An 8,961-nucleotide genomic window follows, 5' to 3' on the forward strand; every position below is an offset into this window, starting at 1 on the left:
TCGGAGCTGAGTGGAAGCGGCCAAGCTCCCCGGGCCGGGCCCGCCGTCAGCACGTCACGTCACTGCCCGAGAGAGACCCAGGAAAAGGCGGAAGGGAGCGCGCCGCCGCCGCTGCCCGCCGCCTCGGGCCAGCCGCCCGCCGGGGCCGGGCCCGCCGGGTGGGCCGGGGGCCGCTGCCGGGCGAGGCGAGCCGGCGCGGGTAGGGGGGGGGTGGTGGCGGCGGCGCGGGGGGGGGGGGGGGGGGGAGGCGCGGCGGCGCTCGGCTCCCCGCGGCTCCTCCTGCCGCCGCCTCCGCCGCAGCTCGGCCGCGAAGCGCCGCTCGGGGCTCGGCGTGCACCCCTGAAGCGGAGCGGCTGCCCCGGGGACCCCCCTCCCTTCCCCTCCCGGCCCCTCCATGCTGGCGCCGCCCGGGCGAGCCTCCCCCGCCCTCCGCCTCCCGCGGCCGCCAACCCGCGGCGCCGGCCGCCAGGCCTGCGGCCCGGCCCCGGTGCGGGCCGGCGGGCCCCGCGCTCCCGCCGGCGTGTTTAACTCGCGTCTGCGCGCCGGGGGACGGGGGGTGGATTTTTAAGGTGCGGAAACTCCGCGCTGGGGCGGACGCGGGTCCTGGGCCGGGGCTGTGTGGCCTCGAGTCACCCCGTCGCGAGGCGCGGCCACAAGCGGGAATTATTGCGAATAACAATAATAACAGTGAAGCGGTGGGGCTCGGTGCAGGGGAGCGGCGGCGAGCGCAGCCAGAGCCCCGGGTTTCCACGCGGAAGGAGGCTCCTCCACGCGTGACTTATGTAAGGGGCTGCCACCGCGCCCGGCCCCCGCTGCTCCCCCCGGGATCAGCGGCACCGGAGGGGGGGCTGTCGCCCTTTGTGGACGGTAGAAAATTTGAAATAATGTGGCATCGAAACCAAAGTACCGGCTAGCAGTGTTTTCTCGTCCTTGTCATGAAAGTTAACCAGAATTTTTTTTTTTTTTTTAAGAAAACAATTGCTGTTGATTCATGAAAGATGCAGCCTAAAGTTTTCAAGGCATCTGAAATTCCATACCACGAATAACCTCATGAAGATGAGGAGGTACATTCAATTTGGTTGGCATTACTGTGTAATTGTGGGGTCAGGGCTTGAGGAGACTACTTTGTATGCTGTCCTTGCCATTTAAGTAAACTGGAAACAAATTGGCTATTGCACTTATCAGACGATGCAAATGTGACTTATCTGGCTAAGAACAGCATACATGGAGTGTTTATGTTGTGAATGAGCCTTTGGGTTCAGCTTTGACTCAGCTTTAATTTTATGCACTAGTCTATCTTAACATACAGGCTTAAAAAGTAATTTGGGCAATGCTTGTAGTTTGTTTCAGTATAGCATATGGTAAACATGTACCCTGCACCGTGCAAATATTAACCACAATACTGAGAACAGAAGAGGAACTGTAATGCTTCAAAAATTAATTCCTTTTATTTAATTCCGTGAGGGTTGTAGTTAAAACTTTTGTAGAATCAGCCCAGACCTGTATTGCAAGACAGGGTCCTAAAATATTTGCCTTAAAAAGAGTTGCTGAGCTTGACCATACATGTGATATTAATGTAAAATAGTATTAAGTAAATATGTCAGGACAGAAGAGGGCAAAGGAACAAGAACAGAGAAGGATGATGGTAGATTCATAATCAGCAGTAAGGTAGATCTAATACAGAAAAGTAAAAAATGGGCAAACTCTTTGTTGTTTTTATTTATGCATTGATAAGATCCTTGGTTAGAACTGTCTCTAATAGCCTGTATTATACAGTGCTTTCATGGAGGCTAGGCCATTAAAATGGTTAAGGGGCTGGAGCATCTGATGTACAAGGAGAGGCTGAGAGAGCTGGGACTGCTCAGCCTGGAGCAGGGAAGGCTCAGGGGGGTTTATCCATGTGTATAAATACTGGATGGGGGAAGTAAAGATGGCAGAGCCAGACTCTTCTTGGTGTTGAGTGAAAGGATGAGAGGTGATGGCACAAACATGGGAAATTCAATTTAAACGTAAGGGGGAAAAAAAAAAAAGGCTGTGAATTTGTTCAAACAGTGGAACAGGTTTCCCAGAGAGATTGTGAAGTCTCCATTTTTGGAGATACTCAAAACCCAACTGGACACAGCCTTGAGCAACCTGCTGTAACTGACCCTGCTCTGAGCAGGAGGGTTGGACTAGATGATCTGCAGACAGAGGTACCTTCCAACTTATACAATGCTACGATTTTTAAGTAAGTGTTTCCAACAGATGTAAAGTGCATAGTAAATTATAATGAAGGGCAGGATATGCTGTAAGGTCTTTGGTTCCCAGGACTTTTTAATCAATCTGTCGTTCACATAGGGAATGGAAGTCCAAGGTACAGAGCACATTACCTTCAAAGATTCAGCATATCCGATTGTTACATCATTGCAGGGGAAGACCTCAGAAAAGCTATGATGCCATTGAAAGGCAAATGGCTAGATTTTTTGTGAAGACCTGAATTTTAACTTCTTGACTGGTTGGCCATTCACCCTGTCTGCATACAACTGTTTCACCGTTATCTCTTTGTTCTTTACTACTCAGGTGCCAGATACTAGCAGCTTCTGAGTCCTTAAAGAGACGTTTTGTCCTGATGCAGCCATCACCTAAATGTTGTCCCCAGCCAGTATGGTTTCCAATAGGCCATAAACACCCTGGTATGATCAGGAAAAGGGTAACTCCCATCAGCGGAGCTGCCAGAAAGGACACCATGTTTACAACTGATACTCACAGCCATTTCTGCTCTCACAGCTAAGAGAGAAGTCCAAGGGCAGAATGCGTTTGAAAACTGCAGATATGCTTGCACCATACTTTGTAACTTTGTAACAACATAGGTTGACTTATTTGCACAAATGTTTTTGTAACTTGCACTTTTTGGAGTGGAGTAGGCAAATGGTAAAAATACATTGTAAACAATAGGATTTCTGACCTTAATTAGTAATTAGGTTGGGTCAGATTTGATACACCAGAGACAGAATGTAGCTTGTATATAAAAGTTTATAGCTCAGTTGTTCACAGTCCTGTGAACAGAGCCCTTACCTTCTAACTCTAATTTTACCAGTGATCCAGTGTTTCTTTATATTTTTCCCTAGAGCTTGTTTTAGTGTCACTCAGCAGTAGGTACCATGCTGTACCTGTCTTTGCCCTCACAAAAGAAAATGAAGCTGGTGGCTTTTGCTGAATATCTTCTTAAAACTGTGCTCATACTTAACAGTCATGGAGTTAGTTCTGAAGATACATGCTAGTAATTTCTTACTTAGACACTTAATTAACACATTGGCTATTACAATTTTACGATCAGGTTCCATCTGGGTAATCTTAAAAAGAGTTAGTGTGTCCTTCAAGTCATGAAGGATTGGTACAACTGTAAGTCAGTATGGCTGATAACGTTTGCATCCATCTCACTGATAATTTGCATGTGAATAAATTGTAAAAATAAGTAAAGAGACATTTTCCATCACAGTTCCTTACTGTTCATCTTATGTCTTAGTTAGATCCCTTTCCAGGTATCAGCAAGATGCTTAGCAAACACCAGTGTGCCCCTGTAACACTGCCAGATTTCTCAAGCTCTGGCTCCTCTATTGTGAACAGCCCTAGGTTATAAGATGCAAAGTTGAGGGTCATCAGCTTTGTGTTGACTGGTTTGAAGGCCTTTAGGTAAAGATGTGTTTGCTTCTTGATCTACAATGAAATTGAGTTATTTTATCATCCAGTTATGTTACTGTGTTTCCTTTAGGAGTAGCAATTTTTCAACCTTGATGAACCCATTGACTGGTGATGAGTGGTCATTTTGAGTCGAATCGAGGTTACTTCACTGTACAGCAAACATACTGAGCCTGCTGAAGTGGTCTGTTCATGTTTTTCCTATGCAGCCACAGTAATGGAGGGAAATTAGAGGCTGGGTAGGAAAGAAAGTTGGGTGAGGGGTGTTCTAATTTCTCCCAGAGTAGTCTTCTGTTAATATATTTTCACGGAAATTCTAGGAATAATTTTTCTTCCAGCTTCTGTTTGAAACTTGTCTATAAGAAGGAAATACTCTCATCCAAGGATCTAAAGTTTTCCGTAACTTTTTCTGGTTTACCTGCAATCATTTGCTTAGAAAGGAATGACTAAGGAGGATTAACAAGATGGCTTGTAACAGTGGTAAAAAGGTTTACTTCATAACTGTAGTAGCTGAGACTTACTGTAAGGAGGAGTTGGAAAAAACAGCTTTTCATTTTAGCTGGCTGTGAAACTTTGAAACTAACTACACAAGAAACAGGAGTTTGGTGCAATTAAATACAAAAACTTGCACATGTGATTCTGAGGCAGTGCTTGTAAGACTACTATCCACTAAAAAACTTGTGATGTCCAGGAGAAACAAATTACCTTTACTGGAAACATCTCAGCTATTCATCCAAGCAACCCATGGTAAGTATCAAAGACTACATGCATTTTAAAAAAATGTGGATTTCCAAAGAACCCAAACACCTAAGTATTTGGTATTCTTGTTTTCATACTGCTTGTATTACCACTAAAACTGCCCCTGACAAGGACTGTAGAGGACAGAGAACTTTGTAGTGTGATAGCAACAACAGGTTTTAGCAAATGTGTATTTACATCAGTAGATGAAAAGGGGTGGTGGAGTAAGTGTTTCTGTTTTCCATATGACAAAACCAGCAAAATGTATTTGTAGTTCATGAGGATTAAATAAAGCAGTTTTCAGTCTACAAGCAACTCTGCAAGGTTTAAATTGTGAGCTTTTGCTGGGATAGGTTTGCCAGGTCTAATAAAGTTCCTTTATTAGAATTAATCCACTCAAGAAGAAAGGAGTGTGGCATAAAGCATGTCAACTGAAGTGGTGTTTTGTGGTATAAGCTACAGCTGTACTAGGAGCATTTTTCATGCATAGTGTATTTAGGACAGTTACACTGAAAAGGAATCCTTGTAAAAATATGTCTCAAAGTGAAGAAAGTATGAGGGATAAGCAGTCATTCTATTGATACTATTTAATCTGCAGGTTCAGATAACCCTGGAGTCTTAAAAGTAAATGTAACAAAGGAAAGGCTGTCAGACCAAAAGTCTGTTAGGCCTCATAAGCTGTTTCTGGACAGTAATCTGCAGAAAATGCCTAATGAGATGTACAAGTGTAGGGAAAATGTAGAGTGGTACATGCCTCAGAATACACTTCTGCCTGCCTTTGTCAGCAGAGGAGGTGTCTGGTGCATTTACAATAATAAATCTCAAAAAGCTTGAGCCATTTCAGAAAGGGTGATACCAGGGCTAGTTCCCATTTGAGCAGGATGAGTCAGGTACTAATAAGCCAGCCCATCATGTTAAAGTCAGTCCTGAGCAAAGTAATGGAAAAAAACCCAGGGGATTTCTCTGAGGAAAAGGGTGGGAATATAACTAATACCACTAAGTGTGGCTTAAGGAAAAAAGATCTTGGCAAACACTGAGCTTCATTATTTGAATAGGTGAGAAGCTTCAGCACAAAATCAATTGGGTAGATGGAGTAGGCTTTGGTAAGGTGCTTCATACTACACTAAGTCTCAGTTTCAATATTGTATGTTAAATGGCTTAAAAGCTGATGGGCTGACAGATCTGAAGAAATAAGTAACATTACAAAAATAACCAAACAGTTGGATTGTTCACAGAGATGGAGCCTTAGTTACAGGCCAACACTTCCATTGTGGTCTAGAAGTCATCATAGTATTGCCACTGATTTTATTTGTGGCTGTGACAAAAATGCTGGAGTGACTACATGTGGATGATGAGGAAAAGACAATAATGCAGAACAATCACAGAGACTGGATTACTCCGTAAATGGAACCACTTACAGTAAATTATGTCTTAATGTGTCCAAATGCGGAATTATGTATCTAGGATTAATGAATACAAATCATGTACCTAGAAGATATTACTGAATGCTGGAAAACAGAGACTTTAGAAAAGATTAAAGGGACATAATCACAAGACACTGTGAAAAGAGTCTAGTATACACGTGGGACAAAAAGAGCTAGCGCTCTTTGGGGATGCTAACAATGAAGTGAGTTTTTATCTGCTGAGTTCCCTTTTTTAAATAGACTGAAAACTGGAGAGGCCACAAAGAATCATAAAAGGATTTGGAGGCTTAAAAAGTCTTCAGCTGTTTAATAACAACAGGAACAAAAAAATAGAGGTACCTGAATTATATAGTGCTTTCCTGGTAATGGGAAGTCACTTTAGACTAGAAATCAGCTGGAAGTTTAAACAAGATGGATTCAATTTAAAAACTTAGACTTGACTTTCTAAATGGTAAAAGGTGATCAACCACAAGCAAAACATAAGGGACAGCATGGGTTCTCCTCCCTTTGATGCCTTCAGCTCAAGATTGGATGGCTTTCTGGCATTTTTGCCTGAGTCAAAGTCCTTTGGTTCACAAAGGAGTGAGTGAAACTTAATGACTTGCGCCACAGAGAGATTCATATTAGGCCATCTGTGGCAATTCTCCCTTCCCCTTCAGAAGTGGAAGGAAGTACAGGTATCTAGAAGAATATAATTTCTTGAAGTCGTATTATTTGGTATTCTGGTGTTTTCTATTTAAGAATAGTTTCAAATCATTCCTTTTGCTTGCCAAGACATGCCCCAGCCTAGTTGCTGTGTAGTAGACAGTAAAATCTTCTTGTCCCTTATTGTAGTCTCCATAGGGCTGTTCAGAATTTCTGAAGAATTGTACAGACATTAATTTGTGTTTGTAAGTTAAACTAAAATAATTATCTAATACAAACCTGTGGAGACAATTCTGTAGAGTCCTCTAGTGCCTGTGCTCGGGTGCTTGCACGCAGCCAGCAGTGCCTGTTTCTCCTCTCTCTCCAGTCTCAGATATTACAGGATCGATATTTCTAAATATTGCCAGGCCTTTTGCTGCTGGATGGAGACCCTATTCCTGTTTTTCTTTGTTGACTGCTTTAGAAAAGGGTCTTTCTATGGCCACCACAAGAGAATATTGCCACTGGGTCGCCATCACCAGCTCTTCATTATCTCCTGGCAGCCACTCGGTCCTTCACCAAAAATGTTGCAGGTTAGATGGTCTCAAGGGTTCCATTCAGGACCTGGAAACATCCAGTGAAGAATGACTTGCAACCCACAGAAGGAGAACCTCTTAAAGGGAGGTTCTCTAACTCCTTTCACTTGGGCAGGATTTTTGCCCCAAGTGAAAGGAGTTAGAGAACCTCCCTTTAAGACCCATTTTGGGCACAGTGACTGGGATCAAATAATCTCTGACGCATTTCCTTCTGTCGGTTGCAAGTCATTCTTCACTGGATAATCCTGGAAAGAAAACAGTTGCTGGAACCTCCCAAAGCAGCGCTGGTTATTGCTGTTTGCTGTGACAGAGGCATGTGGCCATGCACAAAATCTCAGTGGATGAATAAAAGTCCCTTGAAACTCCTACAGAAAAGTGAAGATGGCTCAAGTCATCTGGAATCGCCAGGATGTTTTATGCACAGTATGAAGCACTGAATCATATTATGGCCAAGGAACCAGCATCATCAAATTCAGCAAAATCACAGCATAGGACAGATGCAGTCAGACAAAAAGGACACAAGGTGCTTCAAGGTGTGAAGCGATGTTATGAGGAGTCGGGGCTTGGCATTCCTGCTGGACAAGGGAATGAGAGGTGTATATAATTAATCTTTCTTGTGGGTAGGAGATCACAAGCCTGTAAAACTGCCCAGGTCTCACTATGCATATGTGATCCACAGGCACCAAAGGGCAACTGCTTTATAATCTTGCATTCCTTTCCCAAGGCACAGTTCAAATGGTTTGACTTCAGCACTAAATTGGTCACAGGCTGCTCACAAGTAGAGGCTTCCCTGTTCTCCAGTGGCTGCATTAGTTATTTGCCTCATTAAAGACAGGATAAAATCAGCACAGAACTCCAGGACAGTCACCTACCATATCACCTAGCTTCAGCAACGAGCAGTCCTCCTGGGTTTGCTGCATGACCTGCTCCCAGCAGGCAGTATCCTCACCACAGAGCTCAAGCACCAGCTGAGGCTGCGGCTTGGCATGCTGCCCATCACCCTCCCCTGGGTGGCTGTGAAAGGGCTCTGACCCATCCATCTGCACTTTGCCAATCGCTGCTGATCTTCAGGATGCTCCCCGAGAGACCTGAAGACAGAGCTGGCTTGGTGTTGGTGACATGCTTCACATAGCTTCTGGGAAACAGCTTGGAAGGCACAACCAGGGCTGGAAAGGTGCCCAGGCTGCCATAGTGCCTGAGTTTCAGGTAGCATCTGGCCTGGTGTTTGTCAGAACAAATGGCTGGGCCACTGAGACAGTCACATTACAGCCCATACCAGCACATGCCGTGCAGAGTCACCAACTCACTTCAGTCCATGGAGCTTAGGGACAAAAGGGCCATACACACTTAGGGATACTGAGCCACCCTGTGGTATAGCGCAATAATCACCTCCAAGACCAGAAATACTCTCCTGTTTTATTCAGTGTGGTTGAATTTGACTGTCTGTCAGTCTCCAAACCTAGGACAAATTTAGACAACCAAAGTTGTGGTGCTCACTGAACTGCCTGTGAATACAGGCAGCCAAAATGCTTGGGAGCCAAAGGCTTGAGTGCAAAGGAAGATGAACGAAGCTGTAAAAAATACTTTTTTTGATGAGAAAACCAGTTGCAATGTATGAAGTAATGAAACAAAGATTGAACTGAACAATTGTGTGTTAGTACACAAAAGTCTTTTGAAGAAATTGCCATTAAAAATGCTTATCAAATAAACCAAAAGTCTTTCAAATAAGGTTTTCATGGCATTATAAAACATAATTTTTCCAAGTCCCAAAATAGACATTTCTGGGATCTGTGTAATGCTGAAAAATAAGGTATCAGTGGAAAATCTATGAAAGAAGCATGGCAATGTGTTGATTTGGAGGAAGTTCATCATGCTAAGGCTGGGATATTTAATAGCAAAGG

At 44.1% G+C, this 8,961-nt stretch overlaps 1 long non-coding RNA gene across 5 annotated transcripts; it reads left to right on the top strand.

The window, feature by feature from the left end:
* The first annotated feature begins 22 nt into the window (after window positions 1-22).
* LOC141939246 (uncharacterized) lies at window positions 23-4,727 on the top strand. Of its 5 annotated transcripts, none has more exons than XR_012627517.1 (3): window positions 23-158; window positions 972-1,064; window positions 2,560-4,727. It is a non-coding gene; the product is annotated as an uncharacterized LOC141939246 (long non-coding RNA). The 5 variants fall into 5 exon arrangements; XR_012627518.1 differs by having other exon boundaries at window positions 102-199; XR_012627520.1 differs by lacking the exon at window positions 23-158 and adding an exon at window positions 237-569.
* Window positions 4,728-8,961: the final 4,234 nt, after the last annotated feature.

The sequence above is a fragment of the Strix uralensis genome, chromosome 2, assembly GCF_047716275.1.
Source record: "Strix uralensis isolate ZFMK-TIS-50842 chromosome 2, bStrUra1, whole genome shotgun sequence".
In the NCBI taxonomy this organism is placed as follows: domain Eukaryota; kingdom Metazoa; phylum Chordata; class Aves; order Strigiformes; family Strigidae; genus Strix; species Strix uralensis.